Here is a 22,380-nt window from a genome sequence, read left to right on the forward strand (position 1 = left end):
GATGTTAGTCATTTCATGGAAGCATGACTGCATAGACTCAATTCTTGGTGTGTCCTTGACATATGCAAGGCTCTGCTTAGCCTGAACATGGATGATATATACAAGTTTGATCAGATTTATGAATTTTCTTTTTCTTCCAGTGCTTTTAAACTCATTTCAAGAGAACTTAATCAGTGTCAATACATTGGATTGAATTCTTTGTTGCCTTTTCCCCAACCAACATAATTAACTGAAGCATTTTTTAAAAGTTGATGCACAAAGGAGACTCCATGATTCTTTTTACAGTTGGATCCACAACTTGCCTACCGAGTAGTGATGGGTGGATGGAGCAATAGCGAGCACATAGAACTATTTTTTCCAGGGGTCACTATTGTAATTTAGTCCTAAAAACTAAATCAGTTCTCTTGCCAATCACAGCATGGCTCATCTTAACTTAGCAAAATAGCATGTTTAGCTTAATCTCAGGAACAAGATGAAACAGAAATTTGCTTAAGCAATGCTGCCTACACATGTAGTTAACAGACCAATTGACGTTGTTGGCAGCTTCCTGCTTTGAAAATGTACTATCATTGTTTATCAGAATATCAGACAAAAATTGCTTGGGTATTGGGAGTAGTGTTGGCTATCATCCTTTGGATTTAGGGCTGTTATAGTAGAATGGCAAGTCATGGTAGTTTTCTTGAAGCTGCTGCCAATTTATCATAAGGCAGGATAACAGATTTACAGAAATTCGGAAACCCACACAAAATGTGCTTTTTAATAGAACCCTTGGCTAAACCTGGAACCTTGAAATGCAGCTCCAACCACCTGCATTTTAAAGAACTTCTCATGAGTGTCTAAAATAGATATTTGAACAATTTGCTTCTCTTGCAGCAACAATCCTTAAGTACTGTAAATAGATACGGCACCATTTGCATTACTGGTTAGAAAATGCAAATAAAAAATTAACAAACACTCAAAGATGTCTACTTTTTCTAGCCAGTCTAAAAACAGCGCAAAACATGTTCCTTTGAAGTTTTCCTCTTTCTTCTCTATTCCATGCAAGCCAGGAGCATCATGAGAATGAACATTATCAATACTCAACTCGCCTATATGTCTACATAGTTGTGAAAACCTGAAAAAAAAATGTTTCCCGCTTAAAATGATCAGCAGAGCTATTCACTGTCATCACTGGATAACTGTACCATCAAGTGATAATTTGCATACATGAATGGGCCATCACAGTTACACTGCCACTGGTAGAACTTTGTCATAGCTCTAAATGCCATGCTTTTTCATGATGCCTATAGACCCTTCCAGCAGTTAGTCATCAAATATACAGTAATCAAATTATGCACATGCTCTTGTGAATCTGAAGTTATACTATCTACCTCAAAAGGCCCTTTTTAGATGTTCAATTGTGGGACTCTACCTCCATGAAATAGGACCATATGCCACTGGTGAACATCCTGATATGTATGGTGTCCATTTTATTTATTTATTAAGTACAATTTATATGCCGCCCTTCCTGAAAGATCTCATAAATAGGGCAGCATGAATATTTTCTCAAGCCCATACAGTTTCAGTATGCACACAGATACCATGAAATGGCTACCATGCATATGGGAAAGGTCATAGATAGCTTGGAATCCCATTAAATATGCTTTGCTCACCAAAATTCAATTTCTGGAAAAGGGCTAATTTCTCACAGGTGTATAGATTTTCTAAGTAAACAGCACATACATGGCCATGTGTGAAGAGCACGTGACATCTTGGGTAACTTATTTCCTTGGTGTCATTGTAATATGAAACAGCCCAACTTCTACCAACTACAATAAACTTGCACCAACATGTTCTGTTGAAAAAAAGTACACTGTGTTGCATATATCCTACAGGGTTTGTATGCTTTGAGATTTGAATGACTTCTATCCATTATAACATTATCTGTACATGTATCTGTGAGTTAAGTCTAGAAAAATAAATTTAAAGTTAAATGAAGACAAATACAATCCTGAAGGCTACCCATGGATCCATACTGGCTCAACTCTGCCTTTCTAAACCCGAAAGCAAAAATATTAACATTTTCAGAATAAGATTTGGCACAATTCTTTTGGACAGAATCTTTAATGATCAGAAGAGGTCCAAAGCAAGCTATGGAATAGAGCACAGATCCTCATTTGTGCACGAATCACACAGATCCTTGTGCCGTTCTTAGTTACAACTGCAGCTTACATTGGAAGTGATCTTAATCATAGTCAGCACATATCAGGATTTGCTCTAGTAACTTATGAACACTATTACTACAAACAGTGGACAAGGCTACTTAAAATGATGGAGACATTTATGCACAAAGATGGAAGGGTTATGGGGAGACAACATGTAATCTAGCAATTTAACACACTTTATTCTGGTGAAGGAATTGAGAATATTACATTTAGAATAACTTCCCAAAGCTCTCTCGAGAAATAATAGCAAACCATGATTTGTCAGAATCAGGAATGAACCTTGGAAGTACTCAAGCCCGCCTGCTTTCCCTCCCACCCCCCTTCATGCAGATGGAATCTTTTTCCTGGTTCTTATAGGTCACTGTGACATCCAAACTGGATGAACAGACAAACTCATTTTAATTACAACTGGTTATTCTATGGAATTTGGATGTTGTGACAAGTTATGCTTGGTTGAAAACCAGGAAACATTGATTTAAATCAACATTAAGTTTTCTTTATTAGTAGACGCTTCCTAATAAAAGTGTATATAAAAATGTCACTGCTATAACATATGGATTTAACATATGGATTTTACAACATATGGATTTAACCAGTGGTGGGATTCAAATAATTTAACAACTGGTTCCGGTTGTGGGATTCAAATAATTTAACAACTGGTTGTTTACAAGCATCATTTTAACAACCGGTTCTGCTGAACTGGTGCAAACCTGCTGAATCCCACCCCTGGATTTAACACTAATAGTGTTTTTATGCAACCTCAGAGGATTTACTACAACAGCCCAATATTATGCAATCAAAGCAATGGGTTTAGACTGAGCTAACTCTGAATAGGATTCTGCTTTTACAACCACTTAGGGCTGCAACTTCAGTTTCCTAAATATTTAACAACACTGTTATTATTTTAGAAAAGTCTGTATGATGCATTACTTTTTAAAAACATAATATGCAGTCTTTCAAGAAAGTTCATGGCAAAACATGGGGATGGTTTGGCAATTGCTCATGTCCACAATCAAGCCATCAGGTAAGTATGTGAACTATTATTGGTGTCAGCCACAGAGGGGTGGGGTGGGGATTTTTAATGGGATTTTAACAGACTTTATGCATTGCTTTAACTATGTTTTCATTCTGATGTTAACTTTGTATGTTAACATGGGTTTCATCCCCATTTGTTAGCCGTCCTGAGACTACGATATAGGGTGGGGTATAAACAAACAAACAAACAAACTAGTGTTGTCAGATGACTGACAAAAATATGTTCCACACAGTTTTTAAAACAAAGACCCTTACATTCATAGCAGGCTCATAAATTTAGTTTTTAAAAAGTGTATGTTTGCTCAAGTTCAGATTTAATTTAAAACCATTAGTTAAAAAAATAAATTTATTATAGCTGATACCCAATTAACATCATTTAAAAACATTTAAAAATCAAATTTTATTTACTTTGTGAGGATGTCAACAATCCTGAGAACATCCAGTCCTTGTTCCCATGATGAGAAACCATTGTTTGGTTTCTTTGTTATAATTGTTAAAAAGGTAAAGTGTGTCATTGACTTGCAACCAACTCATTGTGACCCCATGAAGTTTCATGTCATGGGATTTTCAAGGCTAGAGATGAGCAGAGGTGGTTTGCCATTGCCTTCCTCTTCATAGTCTCCCATTCAAGTACCAAATCTGCCTATCTTCTGATCTCTCCTAATTGTTTCCACTGTTTTCAATAATCCTGGCAGTGACTGTCAATTTAAGATTGTCTGCTTTTTAGGGATTGTGTCTTTTCACCTTCAGGGACCTGCATGTCAGAGTTTAGGTAGGTAGGAGTAATAATCTTTTTTTCTCTCCTTCCATCCAATTGGGATTAATTCTTAGGGATTGTAAAGAATTGTCAGTGCTGAATTACAGAGAGATAAGAGAAAACAGACTGTTTGTAGGCAGTTAACATTCTCCCACGCAGTGCTGCACAAGGCATTGGTCAGTCCCAGAAGGGAAGAAAAGGCAGAAGAAATTATTTGGTGCCCCAAAACATTAAAAGAATTACAGAGCGGTTAGAGTTGGCCCTTGGGAGACCTGATAGAGGCAAGACGAGGATTTGGGCAGAGTATTTGCATGCAAATACTCGGAAGGGCAGAGTACAGGTAGGATCCCTTTCCATGACAAATGATGGAAATGTACACAAACCTTTTAGCTGTCACTGATGGCAACATTCATATATTCTGTTGATTGACAAACATGATCATCACATTATCTGCTGATTCATTCTGTCCCCTTTTCATTGCCCAATGCTTGTGTTTTTCAAACTGAAACTGTTTGCAAGGATTAAATACCCTCACCAACTGTTTCTGAAGATAATTCATTTTTTTAATTCACATTCAGTACAAAGGCTTCATTAAATAACAGAGTCTTTAGTTCAGGTTTTGATTAATTATTTTCCTATAGGAAAGGTGGTGACACTTGCCCCAAAGTCATCATGCTTCAGATATATTACAGACTGGAATTATGCTGAGAAGATAATGGAAAGGCAGTGTGGATGCTGAAGTACTGACATAATGGCCTCTCTGACTCACCCCTCGGAAGAAGCTGGGTGACAGACACTTCTATCAAGGGCAACGCCACTTAATATCTGCAAGTATTGGTAGCAAGGCGCTATTAGTGAAGCAAGAGCAAAACTTACCTATTCAGATTCACAAATACAGCTTACTTAGAGGAAGTACTTAGAATTATTAAGGAGAACAACAGTGACTATGCCTGCAATTTCAACATCTCTTATTCCAAGTCTTGCATGTAGATCAAAAATCACAATGGGTGCGGTGTGTAATGAGTTTTACTATGCAAGTTGAAAATAAAATTCTTACCTTAAGGCAGAAACATGAACAGTTAATTTTTCCATAATTCTTTAACTATTACGTATTCACTCAGAGAGACCAAGATTTTTTAATTCATTTACAAAACAAGATTTCAAAAAGATAATGTGATCAGCAAACAGTGACAAAATTCCAATTTGAAAAGTACCTATTATTTGCAACTGAAAACTTCTGACTGATCCTTTACTTTATTCACTGCAATTTTTTAGTTAATGATCCATCAAAACCAAACATCTAAGTGAATGCTACACACACAGAAATAAGCTGAAGACATGTTTAAACGGCGAACCCAACAACTAGGCATAAATTGGTAATCATATGTCCATGGCCCAGGTGATTTATGCCCTAGGCACTCACCTGTTCAGATCTAGGGTCATCAAGCCCAACTGCCCACAGCATTGTGAGATCATGAGATCTGCTGCAGCCAGCACCAGAAAGTGGTGCAGGTGCATTGCTGCACCTGGGCAGTAGGTGGCTAGGCTCTTCTCCTGTTGCTGGATCCATGAGCCGTAGAAGCATGGCACTCAGCAAATGATAACACTGGGCCCTGTCATCTCACGCCAATGTCCAGGCAGAGTATGGGGCTTTCCTCTATTGGTGGCTAGGGTTGCCAACTCCTGGAGATTTGGGGCCAGAACCTGGGGAAGGCAGGGATTGAGGAAGGTGGGAACCTGAATGGGATATAGTGCCCTAGAGTCCTCCTTTCAGAGCAGCCATTTTCTCCAAGTGAACTGATTTCTGTCACACGGAGATCAGGTGTAATCCCTGGACATTACAGGAGAATCTGGAGGTTGGCAATCCTTGTGAGGGTGGCCTGACTAGGGTCAACTTCCTTGTAGAATGGACAGTGATAAGGGTGAAGTCATTTACCAAGAATGTTGAAAATCCTTGGGCAGTCCTACATGTTTTCATGCATTTTCCTATATACACCTTGAAACATAATATGTTATCAGCCAATGGAATGTCCCCTCTGTAATTCAATTTGCTTTTCACACTTTATGAAAGGGCTGATCTAATTCCCCATCAGATACTTCCCTGAAATGCACTGGTCTCATATGGATGGCTGTGACAGACTGCAAGGAAAATTCATCTTTAACTGTTAGCTAATGAGAACTCCATTGGAGGTACACAATGATTCTCATCCGCACATCAGTGAGTTCTGCATAGAACTGGAAACAGGGCTTGGTTTTAGCAGAATAGATAGATGAACAACTTGCATTAGTTCAGCAGTCAGTTACCCAACAAAACAAAGAGATGGACTGAGTCAGATGTGGGGGAGATGGGGGAATCTTATTAAATACACACTATTGCACACAGACAATACCATTAGTAACAAATAACATAATCCTTTTCAAATAGGGCATTCAAAAACCAAATCTGTTTATCCTTCCAACCCCTGGTTAGTAATTCCCCAAGCTACGAAACAATTGGGATGAGCTTGCACCCTCATTGTATTGGAAACTTCTCATCTAGTATATGTGAACCTGAATAAGCATCCAAAAAATGTTGGAGAAGAGCTGTACAATACAGAGGAGGGAGATGATCCCTGCAGTCACATTTTTTAAAAGAGGCATTATGGTGATGGCTGCTGTAATAATCTAGGCTAAAAAAGTATGTGTAAATTATCTTGATAAGAAAAGCAAATCTCAGACACTGAGTCTGATGGAATAATAAGGATTTCTGTTTAAACATTTGGACAGCACTGTTCTGCTCCCCAGGTGGTTATTTAGGTGCCCTGCACCCTGCCAAAGCAGAATGTAAGACTCACTGATTCAGTTAACAGTTCAATACTTAAAGCTTTAATTGTAACAATGTTGACAGACCCTGACTCCTCCCGGGTCTAACTAAATAAAGGTTACTTTGTTGCAGAAACTTTCTGGAGGCTGGAATTTATTGACGTAAACACTGTGAGACTATAACATCTATGATTTTTTAACTTAAATACTGTGAATCTATAACATCTTTGACTGTTAAATACTGAGAGTCTATAACATCTTGGACTGTTTAACTTAAATACTGAGAGTCTATAACATCTTGGACTGTCTAACTTGTTGCTGTCACCCAGCTTCCATTGGCACCTAACTGCCAAAACCAGACGGGTTGCTGGGTAATAACTGCCATAGAACACCAGCCCTAGGGCTTCTTAAAGGGACAGAACTAAATTCGGTTCCCTCCCACTGAATACTATACAAACATAGCTAAACCCATACTAACTGTGGGGAAACTAAAGGGGAAATAAACAAAGGCTCTGTGGGGGCATGACACTCCCGCCTAAAACTTCCTCTGGAAGTTTTACCTTTATCAACTTCCATTAACTATACTTAACTATTCTTACTGTACTACTCTTAATAACTATCTATCCCTAATACATAATATCAACTATGCTAACTGTAAACTTCTATGCTACCTATAACTATAAACTTCTAACAATCTTGATTGCAGAATTCAAACTGCTTGTGGTTCACTGAAGTTCAACGTTCAGAAACTCTGAATAAAGAAGAATCTCCATCTTCATTCTTAAAATCAGGGTTAAAGTCATTAAGTAGCAGAAAATGGATGTTTTCCACAAGACATTTATCCACCACTACAAAGAGAGGAGTCTCTCCTTTCATGTTTGTCTGTTGCCACTGACTAGGTGTGGTGATCTTACGTATTTGATCCACTCTATTACTCACATATACATAAAATCTACGATGTATATTGTTAATATATCCTAGCACTACTTTGCTATCTGTATAGAGCACTACTTCCTGAAAGGACAAGTCCAATTCCCTTTGGATAATTTCTAAAAGTTGTGTGGCTAGCACTGCGGCACAAAGTTCAAGGTGGGGTATGGTATGGCCCTGCCTCGGTGCTAGCTTAGCCTTTCCTAAAATAAAAACCTAAGTACACTTGATCACCTCGGATCACTCTAAGATAGGCCACTGCAGCAATGCAAGCTTGAACTGGAAGCATCTGAAAATATATGGAGTTGCAGATGTTCTGAACTGGGTGAAATGAACACATAACTCCTTGGGACACTGACTTGTTCCAAAGCTGAAAGAGTTGACCTCCAGGGTTCCCATTTGGACCTTTCAAGGTCTGACAAAGGTTGATCCCAATCTTTAATGTCCTGGAGTTAGCCTCTCTCAGCAAGCATTTACCTTGAATAATGACTGGAAAGCTGCAAACCCAAAGGGGATCGAAAATACTGTTGATTGTGGATAGCACTCCTCTACGTGTGCAGCTCTTCTTTGAGTCTGGAACTTGAAAGGTAAACTCATCCTTTTAACTTTCCAGCACAAACCCAAACTTCTTTTGTATTGTTGAGGACTCCTGTCCCTAATTCTAAAAGTTTCTATTTCCTTTACTTTATCTTCTTCGGGAAAGGCTTGCAGCACTTCTGGACTATTCGAAACAATTTTGTGTAATCTTATGTTGGCGTTGGCCAACATATGCTGAGTTTGTTTGAGAAGATTGATTGCTTCTTGCGGGGTGGGTGTAGATTTTAAAGCATCATCTACATAAAAGTCTCTGTGAACAAATTGACTCACTTCTGATCCATATTGCTGCTCTAAAGAGTTTTGCAGTCTTCTTAAGTCCATATAGTTTGCAATAGCTGGTGAGGGGTCTGTTTCCAAAAAACATGAACACACATTCTGTACTCTTGCACCTCTGACATCTGATATGGATCCTTAAACCACAGAAAACGAAGATAATTTCTATGGTCTTTTCTGACCCAAAAGGAATAGAACATTTGTTGAATATCTGCCATAATTGCAACAGCTTCCTTTCTAAAACGCATAGCAGTTATCCGATAAGATTGTTAATTAAATCCGGTCCTGTCAGCAGAACTTCTATTAAGAGATGTGCCATTAAATAATGCACTAGAATCAAACACCACTCGTTAGACCTTATGTGGCTTCTGGGGTGATAGACTCCAAAAAATGGTAAATACCAGCATTCTTGGTGGTCTTCAATGTCAGGAGCTTTTCTCGGCATTTGTGCCCTTCTCTATCATGGTGTTAATGAAGGCAATAACATCCTTCTTTAACTGTGGTTTTTTTTCCATGTTTCTTTGGAGTACTTTCAAACGTTGCAGTGCCATGACACGATTATTTGGTAACTTGTCTCTGGGTTCTTTGAAGGGTAAAGGTGCAATCCAATTTCCTTGCTCATCCTGCTTTGACACTCTCTTTCCATTATGGCTAGGAAACGTTTGTCTTCTATGCGGACAAAGGCTGGCTGGTCATCATGGACTGTAATTTTAAAACACTGATGACTCCAACTCCTCTACATGCTATGCGATGTTGTATCTGTATGTGATTTTGGGCAGTGCCTAACATCTGCGTGGGATTCGATCCATTTGGCATAAAACCCATACAGAAGGTGTGTGCATGTTCAGGTATTCTTTTTTGTGGTTCAAACAAACTGGGCCTAGAATGGTCCACCCCAGCCCTAACCTCTGAGCAAATGGCATTCCTGGGGACCTTTCACTTGTTCTTTTGACTACGAACACCTTCTGGACAATCTGCGTGCCGCATAAGCAGCAGAATCTTAGCATTTGGGTCAAGCTCTGCAGTATCTTGTCTGCTACCTAGAGCTCCAGGTGCTTGTGATGCGTGTGATGTCTTCTTGTTGGGATTTGTCTTTGCGGCTCTTTAGGAATATGTTGACATTCAAGGAGAGTAGGTTAGTTTAAATTGCTCTGTCCCATCAGTTGATTGCAGAACAAATCCTGGTGCTGTTCTTCCTGTCATGATTTGATTTCCACTACATGTGGTCATGACATATTCTAATCTCTTCTGAGTGTATGTTAAAACATCCTCAAAAAACTTCTGGAATTGGCTAATGAAGTATCGCTTTGTGCGTCTAATGCCACATACATACGTTGGGCTTGATGCGGTGAAGCTTTTGAGTAAACATCTGCGAGACAAATCGGATGGCAAGTACATATCTTTTTTGTTCCATCGCACATAGTAGTGCCTGTCGCTGTTGCCGTTCTGTCCTCCTTTGGTTGTGATGGTTTCTCCAGGATGGTTTCTGCCTCTTTGGTCTCTTTCTTTGGTAACTGAAGTGGTTTTGTGCGATGTAATGCTGAACAATGCTGTTCACTGGAGCATTCTTGTCACTTTACCTTTCTTTTGCATTCACTGGCCCAATGGTTCTTGAAAGAGCAACATTTAAAACACAGTTTCTGTTGCCTTATGTAGGACAGGCGCTCTTCATAAGGCATTTCTTTGAATTCTTTGCAGTCATTGAGGTTGTGCAATTTCTTATGAACTGGACACATAATTTCCAATGGCTTACTTGAGAATTGTCTAACTGAGTTTGTATTTGTCTCTGTCTTCCTAACCATAACTTGAGGTTTACCTTTAAACTCTTGGAACGACTTCTTCTCTTCTCTAATACCTTGGTACAAAGAAGGGAATCCTGTTTGAGGATCATTTCTTTCTTTAGCCATTCTTGATATAAATCTTACAAGATATGAATATGGTGGATACCTTTGCTGATGGTTCTCTTTGTAATTAAAAACTTCTTTACCCCATTGCTCTTTCAGGGGGAAGGGCTTAACTTGTGGAGCGTAACTTCTCTTTGAGTCAAATGCTGATCCAAAACATGCAAGTCCTGGCAGCTCCTGGGGTTTTCTTTCGCAGACTCCATCTCTGAAAGCAGATCTGTCAAATCCCACAGTGCTTCTTTGCAATCTTTCATTGCAAGTTTGGGAAAGGTTTTAAGCCTTTGTAGAAGTTGAAGCTTCTATTTCTGAAAGATGCTCCATATCTTTCGTCTCAATCTACTCCATGCTTTCGTTCTTCTAAAGCCATGTGAGGGGTTTTCTTACATGTGCTGCATAGACTCTTCCTTATTTGGCGCTGGCGATGTTGTTTTCCCAACCAAGCTATAAGCAAGCACAGTCAGCTCTTCCTCGACATCTAGTTTCAGGTCTTCTTTTGAGAGCTCTCTGGAAATGTAATTTTCCAAAGTAAGTAGTCTTCCTGGCTTATCAGAAAACTTCTGAATGCCTCTGTCTGCTAAATCTCTCTTCTAGGATTTCTGGAAAGGGTAGCTTTCAAAACATCTGAGCAAAATTTGGGATGTCAGGTTGCATAATGGGATTTGTTGCCCTGATGATCGCGAGGAGTTAAGAGTATAACTGTGAAGCTGGATACTTCAGGTACAACTCGTGTCTTCAGGGGAGACTTCTGCTCCTGTCTAAAAACTGCTAGAGTCGAAATCTGGGCATCCCAACTGGATTTGTGAAGGCTTTCCTCCCCTCATTCTGTTCATTTGCTAACTGACTTTGCTTGCTTGCTGGATTACTTGGGGCAGCTCTATTTTTTTTTTTTGTGGTACTGCCTGCTTTGACTCCCACCACTACTGGCGCAACCATGCTATGCTGTGTGGTTGGAACTGGACCATTGATTGCTGCACTCTGGACATCTGGGGACATTAGTTCTGCTTGATTCTGCATGCCAGATGTTCTGTCACTCTTGAATTTTTTCCGAATCAGCAGTCCCACTTCTCCAAAGTTGGATGTCTGTTGGATTAAATAGGAAGATACCTTCATCATAGGGATCTTTCTCTCCCTCTATTTCCTCAGAGCGGAAGGTAAATAAACTCTCTTTAAGGCCTTGCTCCAAAACTTGAGCTCTCGTTATCAGCTTTTCTGCCTTTGCTCTTTGTTTTAGTGTTGACAAGGTTGCTTCTACTTTTGCTTGTCGAGCCACTTCCTGGGCTTTCAAATGAGCTTGTTCTTCAATGATTTCTTCTTTTCGTTTGAAGAAATCTACTTGTTTTGCAGCCGCCACTGCATCAGCTTTGGCTTCCGGTGATCTTCATATTTCCATAGCCATGATCTTTGGGAAACCACAAGAGGCACTGCTATATAATTTGAGCCTGACTTAGTGCTTCTTGTTCTGTGGGATGTGCTGGGAAAGACGAGGTTTTAGTTGCAGATTTACTGCCACACTTGCTTGGCACTTCAGGTGTAACACTTTTCTTGGAATGTGAGGTGACATTCCTCTTCCTATGCCTCTGAGTAGGGATGCAGTGTCTTAAGCAGTTGTTCCCTGGTGGATTTCGTTCTTCTTGCGTGCAGTGCTGGATCTCTGATTGTTGACTCGCTTGCAACCCCTGCAACTTGCTGGATAAACCACACATAATGTTGTTAAAGAAGTTTTTTGCCTTTTCTCTCTGATCCTTCTCCATCTTTGTCTTGATATTCAAGGCTTCCTGATGTATTCATATGCTCTAGGAGGGAAATCGTGATCTCTTAGCTGACCTTTCCATAAGAAGGTACCGTTGTTGTAAGGTCTCCTTACAACTTAATATTTCTTCTTGCTTCTTTGTACAAGGCATTTTCTGCAGATTGATAAATAGCTAGGAGTTCTTTGCCACACCTTAGAGCATTTGAGCTGCAATACATTCACCTGATCTTGCAAAGATGCTAACATTTTGGCAGTGGGCTTTTATTTCTAGCATTGCTTTGTAGGAAATAATAGAGCTTGTTGGCTCTGAGTGAGTTTCTTCTCTTTCTTGCATTGCCGCAGCTGCTAGCAAAGGAAGACTTCAACTTTCCTATGCCCAGCTACTTTAGGGCTTATAGGAACCAATCTCTCTCTTCTGCCAGTGCTCCTAGCAAAGAAGACTTCAACTTTCCTATGCCCAGCTACTTTAGGGCTTATAGGAACCAATCTCTCTCTTTCTAAGCCGGTGCTCCTAAAGCAAAGAAGACTTCAATTTTCCTATGCCCAGCTACTTTAGGGGCTTATAGGAACCAATGTCTTACTGTTGCTAGGCAGACTTTCTTTTGTTCCTTTTACTTGCTTCTCACCACTGGAAAACTTTCAGTTCGGCCTTTTGGGAAACTGGAAACATTCAAAGTTAAGACTGTTTCTGCTCCCCTAGAGTGGTTATTTAGGGTGCCCTGCACCCGGCCAAAAGAAAACAAGAATGTAAGACTCACTGATTTAGTTAACAGTTCAATACTTAAAGCTTTAATTGTAACAATGTTGACAGACCCTGACTCCTCCCGGGTCTAACTAAATAAAGGTTACTTTGTTGCAGAAACTTTCTGGAGGCTGGAATTTATTGACGTAAACACTGTGAGACTATAACATCTATGATTTTTTAACTTAAATACTGTGAATCTATAACATCTTTGACTGTTAAATACTGAGAGTCTATAACATCTTGGACTGTTTAACTTAAATACTGAGAGTCTATAACATCTTGGACTGTCTAACTTGTTGCTGTCACCCAGCTTCCGTTGGCACCTAACTGCCAAAACCAGACGGGTTGCTGGGTAATAACTGCCATAGAACACCAGCCCTAGGGCTTCTTAAAGGGACAGAACTAAATTCGGTTCCCTCCCACTGAATACTATACAAACATAGCTAAACCCATACTAACTGTGGGGAAACTAAAGGGGAAATAAACAAAGGCTCTGTGGGGGCATGACAAGCACTCTTTGATATTACCTGTTGAGAGAAATCATTATACCCCAACAGAGGACCACAGATTCAGATCATGCAGCTGTGCATCACGCTGTGTGTTAGATATACTTGGTGAGAGGATACCCGTCCTTCTGTGCTCTGCTAGTTGCATGAAACACACACAGCTAGAGGTGCCTTGGGTGTCCATATCACAATCCTCCATTCAGGAAAACCATTTAACCCATTAAGTCTACTAGAAATAAGTCATTGAGAAGGCAACATCAAACAACCAAAAAAGCGTTTTCCTCTAATTAATTATTTTCATGAATTGGGATATTGGGATTGTGATAGTCCATGAATCTGTGCAACTATGACAAGCAAAATGGGACTTAAAGTTGGGGGGGAGATGCTATCCAGTACACTGGGAGACAGACATTTAACATATGTTGACAGATTACAACACTCAGTAGTGGATTTTCTCAGTTGAAAACAGAAGAATCTACCCAAAAATCCTGCAGTGATTAGAGGAACAAGAGTGTGACCAATTCTGAGCTCCCATTTGTGGACTAGGCCAACAATAGAATGATGGTAGATCATCTATTTTCATTACATTGTGCTGTTTGAGAGGGCCTAACAAGGCAGAAATTTACCCATTTCTCAGCATTTTGGAATACCTAGATCCTACATGGGAACAGGGAATAGGGAAAGGGTCAGTCTGCTTGAAAACACACACGCACGTGTGTGTGTATAAAGGGACATCAAGTTGCAACTGACTTCTGATAACCCCAGCAAGGGACTTTCAAGGCAAACAAGAAGCAAAGGTGGTATACCTTTGGCTCTCTCTTCAGAGTCTTTCTTAGAGATTTCCCTTTCAAGCACTGACTCTGCTGAGCTTCTGAGATCTCATGAGATTGGACCGTACCATGCCACCTTCCCTCCTCAAAAACACTATTGGAGAGGCTCAGAACTATTATCTGAATTTACATTGATTTTTTTTAGTTGTAACTACTCACAGGAAAGAGTACTCTGTGGGAATGCTATAGAAGAGTACAGTTCCAATGAATGCTATTTCAACATTTTGGAATGACTTAATTCAGATATCCTGAACATAGTTGTACACATAGCTATGGACAGATTAATATTCATGCTCCTCCTTAGTCTTCTTATGTGAAGAGCAGTTTCAAAAGTCTTCAGTTTAACTGTGGACACCTGGAGTTTACATCTGGCTTATAAACCTGGATTCTAAATCAGGATTAGAATCCTGATTGATGGGGAAGAAGCAGAGTCTATTGGTCTAGTCCAGTGGTGGCGAACCTTTGGCACTCCAGATGTTATGGACTACAATTCCCATCAGCCCCTGCCAGCATGACCAATTGTCATGCTGGCAGGGGCTGATGGGAATTGTAGTCCATAACATCTGGAGTGCCAAAGGTTCGCCACCACGGGTCTAGTCTATATTTAGGTAACATGATAGATTAGATTTAAGATGAAAATGTCCAAAACTGGGTAGTCTTCAATCTCACTCTGTGAGAGGAGTAATTGTTTCCATAGTAGCTTCTGTTTCTTTTTTATATTTGTTTATTAGATTAAAACCTTGCCCTTCCTCCAAATAGCACTTTATGGCATACAGTGTTCTCCCCTACCATTTTATTTTCACAACAACTCTATGTGATTAGGTTCAGAGACCAGGACCAAGAGAGTGTCATGGCAGAATAGGAATTTGAATCCAGTCTCCTCAGTCATTCTAACCTCCAATAGTGGCAAAATGAAATCTGATTCCTTGCATGATTAAAAAATTAAGGGCAACTTAATTAAGATCAAATAAAGTCAGCTGGTGACTGACTTATGGGTGAGCATACTTGACAGGAAAACATGCTCATTGTGGCTACGAAGAAGGCAGAAATTGCTGGTAGTTATACTCTAAACTCTAAAGCAGGTAGTACCTGTATTATGACCAATTAAAACATAACAATGTAGCAAGCAAGCTTGTGAATTCAACAGAACTCTTCTTTGGGCTGGGCTTTAAGCAAAACAATGGGTGGGGTGTTGATAAGAGTTGTTGCTGGATGAGATAAAAATATGACATTCATACATTTAACAGTCTTAAAATGGAACAGACTTAATTAGGTCAGGCTATGTGGGATGTGAAGATGATCTGGGTGCTATTTGATTATTCTGTTCTCCATTTGAAAATATAAAAATACAAATTATTCAGATATGGTTTGACACAGCTTGGAATTTATTGGTCCCCTGTAAGGCCTATAAAGAAAACTAAAGTAAAGAAATATGTGGTACTAGGAAAGATAGAGATGAATTTTAAGTGATGCACTAGGCAAAAATGTGTGCAAGTATAACCACTGTTTTACATTGTATTTTATTAAAGAATGCATAATTTCTCCTGCATTTAGCCAAATCTAAAACTGAAGAAATATGATCTTCAAACACTTAATAATAGGACTGGGCCCGTAGCCCCCTCCATCTACTTGGTAATGTTACAAAGTTTGGTTTCTATTGACTTTTTTTGTAATGCACCACATAAAAATAATCTCCAGCAGTACCATGTATGAAAATGCTATTTGCCTACATCATTCAGATTATGAAGTACAGACAGGAAAAGGGATCATGATATACCATAACCACCATGCATGTATGTTCTGATACTGAATAGGTTTGACTCGGCAATCCATTCCTTAAGCTACAAAATCACAAGAATCATCACATAGCAATAATTCACAATAATTTTATAGTAATTACATATTGAGCATTTAAGCAAAAAGTATCCATGAAGTCTTCCAGTTCAGAACTTTGTCACCAATATATCTGTATCCTGTTATAGCCATCTCCATTGTTATAGCTGAAGGTGTGGATATGCAAATGTGTGTGAGGATCTTCTCCCTCCTGAACTCTCATTTCTTGATTCTAATGACCTCTAATTGCCAAGAAGCCTGGAGAAAAATGTCCCACCACTTTAATAGACACCTAATGTGTTGAAATTGACTACTGAAGCTTTGCATGGCATGGAGATAAATAACATCATCCCATCAATAGCATCCCATTTAGCATCAATTCAACGTACAAGACATTTTTCCTAAGCAGTTACCACCCCTAAAAGATGTACCATTTCTGTCCATATACATTCATATGTTTTATAATACACGTTATGCGTGTATAAAAATATTAGAAGGCTACTGGACTACAAATTGAAATCACCTAATATTACTGCAGGATGTTGTTCCTGACATTTTCAAATATCTATTTACAAGAGCCTGTGGCATATACATGAACCATATCTCCTAATTCAGCAACCACTTCTCTCATCTATTCCTCTCATACATACACAGTTTCTTGGCAGGGTGCCTTCTTTAGGATTTGTATCCCATCCTATTCCCTTACCTGCTGATCAGTCTTCAGCTAGTGTCGTTGGAGCCTTTTGCTGTTTGTGTCAGGAAAGCAGGTTCTTCAGGCTGAGCAGTGGGAGGGAGAGATACCAGCCCAGCACTACAGCAGGTTTTGTCTCCTACTAATTCCCATCTAGTTTCACTTGGATGCTGTTTATAGTTGTCCCTCTGTGGTGTGAGTTTTTCCTCTTCCTCCTTTATTTACTGCAGTGCTCAGAGTACAGAGGTGACAGGCTGCAACACGCATAGCAGGTTGGTGGAAAGCTTCCAAACTGTGTGTCCAAGAAGCAGTCCTCTGTTGACAATTGGTTGAATCGTCCCACTGGCTGCAGTTTCTTTCCGTCTGCCTTGTTTTATAGAGAGGTAGAAGAGAAATCCCCCTCAGCCTAAAACCAAGAGTTGACAGAGCAGTGGAAAAAGGGACCAGAGACCGATTGCTGACAGACAGAGACCAGTAAATAAGGCAGGCTAATCTGCTCTGCTAGCACCGTCACTGGCAGGCAGCAGGCACTGCAGCAACACAGCTCTTAAGTAAATCATATCCTAATGGTTTTCCTCTAGACAGATGATTAAACTGGAAGGACCACTCAACTAAACCAGAGAGATCTGAATTTATTTTGAGGTTCCAGTGCCAAGGAAGGGGTGGATTGTGCTAGAGTGGAATCATTTAAAACTAAATCTGCAAGGAGAAAGTGAATATTCTTTTTTCCAAGTACAGCGTAAAGGAAAAACTAGAAAGGGACAGCCCGCAAGTGGTCTTTAAATGGCAGCTTGCCCAAATATGTATGAAGTGGAAGGGTGTAGGGCTTCAAACCTCAAAGTGGGACCTGGGGATCTCTTGGAATTACAGTTTATCTTCATAAGACAGACAGCAGATCCCCAGGGGAAATGGCTGCTTTGGAGGGTGGACTCTAAGGCATTATACCCTGCTGAGGTCCTTCCTCTCCCCTTGTTGTACCCCCTATCCCTAGAAAACTGAGTGATTTTTAAAAGAGAGGATTAGGTGATGTGCTGAGCTCGCCCTGCCAGCATAGGGTAGTGGTAAAAAGTGATAGACTCTCATCTTGAGAATGGGGTTTGATTCCTCACTCCTCCACATGCATGGTGGACTCTAATCTGGTGAACTGGATTTGTTCCCCCACTCCTACACATGAAGCCTGCTGGGTGATTTTCAGCTAGTCACAGTTCTCTCAGATCTCTCTCAGCCCCACTACCTCACAATGTGTCTGTTGTGGGGAGAGAAGGGAATACGTTTATAAGAAACTTTGAAACTCCTTAGGACTGAGAAAAGCGAGATATAAATTCAACTCTTCTTCTTCCCATTATTGCCTTTTGCAGGAGGTAAACCCAGATGACAGAAAAGTAAAAGAAGGCGAGTGGCAGGAGCTTGAGCACTAAACTGCAAGTTGGGAGAAAAGTTACCCAAAGACATAATATTTTTTGGTCAGTTCAAAACCCCTGCCTTGAAGCTGCTTTGGAATTCCAGAACAAATTATTGGGAATGTATATATTTATTTATAAATATATAAAAATAAAATATATTTAAAATATAAAAAATATATGTATTTAATATATCTCTGTGTGACAACTCTCTAATTTAAAAAATGGTGGGGCTGTCTGCAGCATTCAACTGCATACAATGTCATCTAAAAACAAACACAATATACAAAATGGCATTAAATAAGTAAATAGAACTTTTTGGGCACAAGATCTTTTTGTATATTTGAGAATTAAAAGGCCATAGTTTACTGCTTGATGGTGTGCCTATTTCATTATGGCATGTCAGAGATTGTACCTGCTTCAGAGAAAGAGCTTGTTAATGACTGAAAATCTTGTTCTCATCCTTAAGCCAGCAACAATTAAAGCTTGGATGAGGTAGGACTCCTTATTATGGCAACCCCATCAGGTTTTCAGGGCAAATGGTTAGGTAGAGGTGGAGGTGCTTTGCCATTGCCTTCCTTTGTGAAGTCTTTCTTTCTCTTGGTGTCTGTGTCTTGACACCTCTTCAGCTCTGCAGTTCACAACCTCAGTTTATATGCTTATCATGGAAAAACACAGGAACTCTTTTTTCTCTATTAAAGGAAACAGCTGCAACTACAGACCTGGTGTGGGACTAGTTATCTGTTTTTACTGATTCCTAAAAGAACACGATGGCAATAAAATCAAAGTTTTAGAATCTGTACCTGAAAATTATATTTTCCATGTATGCTGTACTCCAGACGTTTTTGCCAGTATGTAGCATAGAGTCATTTTCCCTATTTCCCTATCTTCAGGAAGCAAAGCCCCTGCTGTGATGATACACCATTGCTGTTTACTAATGTATATGCAACAGCCTACAGTAGTTCATGAGCAGCTAATACTGCTAAAAAAGAGTTGTAAAAAGTCAGAGGGAGTTACTAAGATCAAAACTAACTGGTACAATTTTTATTCCTTCCAGCGGAGTCATCAAGGGCATACCAGAGGGTGAAGGTGAACATCTGCAAGCATACTCCACTAATTCAGTCAATTAAAAAAGAAAAAGGATGTTTCTTTTCCCTATATCACAACATACATTAAGAGTACAATCCTAAACAGAGTTGCACCCTGCTAACTCCACTGAAGTTAGTGAGCATAGAAGGGTATAACTCTGCTTAGGAGTGTCCTGTAAAAAGGTTAGCATTTGCTGCATTTTTCTTTTCCCACTCCTCTTCAGTTTCTGTCCGGGCTATTAATTTGCTAACCTCCACCCTTAGCCTTTGGAAGTAAACCCTCCCTCCTTGGAGCTCAAGTATGCCTCCTACATAATATTTTCTAAACTTAAGGTGAAAATTAAGAAACATTGGAAGGATTTATATCAGTGTTTTCTTTCATATTAGGTGTGGCTGTTCCGAGTATCTGGGGTGGTTTAGTATACTTGTCTGACTCACAATGTTGTCCTGATGTTTTTTTTCCAGTATTACAGTGAACTTGTAGGTACATTTATGTGAAGGAAAATGCTTTAATGTGAAGCCATAGTGAACATTCTTGTATAAATTGAGAGTCAGGGTGGGGGGGTGGGAACAGGTCCACCTGCCACATAGTCTGGGCGTGAGGGGGGTGGGAAAAGAGCCAAATTGGGTATAGCAGCCTTTCTGCGGAAGGCCATCAGTTCCCACCTTCTTGCTGAGAGCTAATCCACAGCTCAGAGGAAAAATGAGTCTCAAGGCTCTCCCAAAATCAGTAGGCAGAATAGTGTATTTAAGTACATGGAATATTGCAATAATTAATAGTTTATATAGCTAACGTGTACAATTAAATAAAAATTAATAACCATGCTTTCACTAGGGAGCCAGCATGGTGTAATGATTAATGTTGGACTAGGTAGGATCTAGGAGATCAGGTTCAAATTCTGAATGTGTCATGGAAGCTTGCTGGGTAACCTTGCGCAATCTCATACTTTCAGCCTAACCAAGCTCACAAAGTTGTTTTGTGAGGATAAAACAGGAACAGAGAGAATGTCATAAGCCACTTTGCATTCTCATTGAGGGAGAAAAGTATGATATAAAATGGGTAAATAAATAGGCAGATTCCTACATGACTCACTAAGCCATTGCCAGGAAGGACCAAGGTAAAAGTTTGGACAGGTGCAGTCCTGTTTGTTCCCTAATCTTATGCAATAAGAATTGATATGTTGGAGACCCGCTGACTTGGGGTGCTCTGGGATAATTTGCCCCCTTTGCCCCCTAAAATCACTCTGAAAAGGACGAGGTTCTCCCAGTTAACAATAACCTACTTATAAGTAAAAGCCTACTCATGAGGCAGATAAAGGAATCAGGAAGTGAATGTAGCTGAGAAAGACAGAAGAGGGAAGATAGAAAATAGGGTCACCAGCACTACCTCAGCAAATGCTGGAAGATTTGAGAGGGGGTAGTGCCTGGGGGGTAGAGCTTGGGAAGAATGTGATGGCATTTCTGGGTGATGCTCTCGAAATTTCTCCGAATTGCTGTGGTAAAAATCTTAGACACCTTGGGAAATTCCTACACTATCTAAAGAGAGGCTATTTCTTGGTAATATTTTTTCCATTCCGTAATTTCTTCAGGGCAGAGGATTGGGGCCAGAGGTAGAGATTTACTTGCTGTTAGCTAACTAAGGCTGTTAGGAAGGAGGGGGTTCTGAAGCCCATTCTTGCCAGAGAGAGAGAGTCATGTAGAGAAGAAAGTGCATGCAACTAATGCACTTCCCTCTGGCTGACAACAAAAAATGTTTATCGTTTATCCCTCAGTTTCTCCTTACAATAATTCTCCATATGCTTTGTATTTTGTCAATCTCTTTGCAAATAAAAAAAGCTTTCAGAAAGTACCACTTTTCCTCTTGCAGAAAATATACCAGTAACAATCACCCAGAATTCCTCCCCTCTCCCAAACTCATTTCTCAACCTAAACCAGTGATGGCGAACCTTTTCGAGGCCGAGTGCCCAAATTGCAACCCCAAACCCACTTATTTATCACAAAGTGCCAACACGGCAATTTAACTTGAATACTGAGTTTTAGTTTAGAAAAAAATGGTTGGCTCTGAGGCGTGCGTTACTCGGGAGTAAGTTTGGAGGTAGTCGGTGGCTTTGCTTTGAAGCAACCATGCAACTCTTCCAACGGGTGAATCACGACCCTAGGAGGGTTTACTCAGAAGCAAGCCCCATTGCCAGCAACCGAGCTTACTCCAAGGTAAAGGATCAGGCTTTAGTTCTTCGCATGAAAATCAGTGGGGTTTAACAGCATTTAACAGGATTACCTACACTGCTTCCCCAAAACTTGGTCTAAGGTTTAGTGCTAATAATCGAGCCCAGCGGTTCCAGGCCAGCCTAGATGTGGGGGGGACACACACTCTGTTTGTGCGTGCCCACAAAGAGGGCTCTGAGTGCCACCTCTGGCACCCGTGCCATAGGTTTGCCACCACTGACCTAAACTAATCAGGGAAATAAAGACAGAAGAAACCTTTTCAAGACATCTAAAGATTATTTCATACCAAGCCTTTAAAAGTAGCATAGAAAGAGTTCTCACTTAGTTCCATGTTCTCATTGCTCAGACAGTGTAATTAAGCCAAATTCCATCTGGTATCAAATAATCCAACACGAACCACAAATGTTGCCTTACAAATATTATTTTTTTTCTGATTTGCTGGAGGAAGTCTGTCTCAAGCTTGACGCACAAGGATTAGAAAGAAGTTTGATGTATCCCTTTTGCTAAACACACCCAAGCTGAATCTGTGAACTATGCTAGGATCATTAAAAACCATAAACATGCTGCAGATCACTTGGGACAGAGGTAGGGAAAACAAATGGAAAAGTCATTCTGAAGCGTCATGAAAAACGCCAAGAGGGGAAAAACCAGAAGGATGCTTTGAAGTCTGAAAAACTTCATTGATGACAGGCTGTAAATATATGTCACTATGTTCTATTCTGAAGAAATTTTGAGCTGACCTGTTCCCATAAAATGACATATTTCTAATATAGTTGTATAATAATTGAAATAGAACAGCTGAAGTAACT

General features: G+C 39.9%; 1 protein-coding gene across 2 annotated transcripts in view; it reads right to left on the reverse strand.

Moving 5' to 3' along the window:
- FGF1 (fibroblast growth factor 1) overlaps positions 1 to 22,380 on the reverse strand; it is a 68,811-nt gene that overhangs the window by 46,207 nt on the left and 224 nt on the right. The window contains exon 2 of one of the 2 annotated variants that reach the window (XM_048490773.1): positions 16,873 to 17,263. The gene's annotated coding sequence lies outside the window, so the exon portion shown is untranslated. Of the gene's footprint in view, positions 1 to 16,872; positions 17,339 to 22,380 lie in introns of those variants that run through there. The other variant, XM_048490775.1, reaches the window with a different exon arrangement.

Source organism: Sphaerodactylus townsendi, linkage group LG03, assembly GCF_021028975.2.
Source record: "Sphaerodactylus townsendi isolate TG3544 linkage group LG03, MPM_Stown_v2.3, whole genome shotgun sequence".
NCBI classification, from domain to species: domain Eukaryota; kingdom Metazoa; phylum Chordata; class Lepidosauria; order Squamata; family Sphaerodactylidae; genus Sphaerodactylus; species Sphaerodactylus townsendi.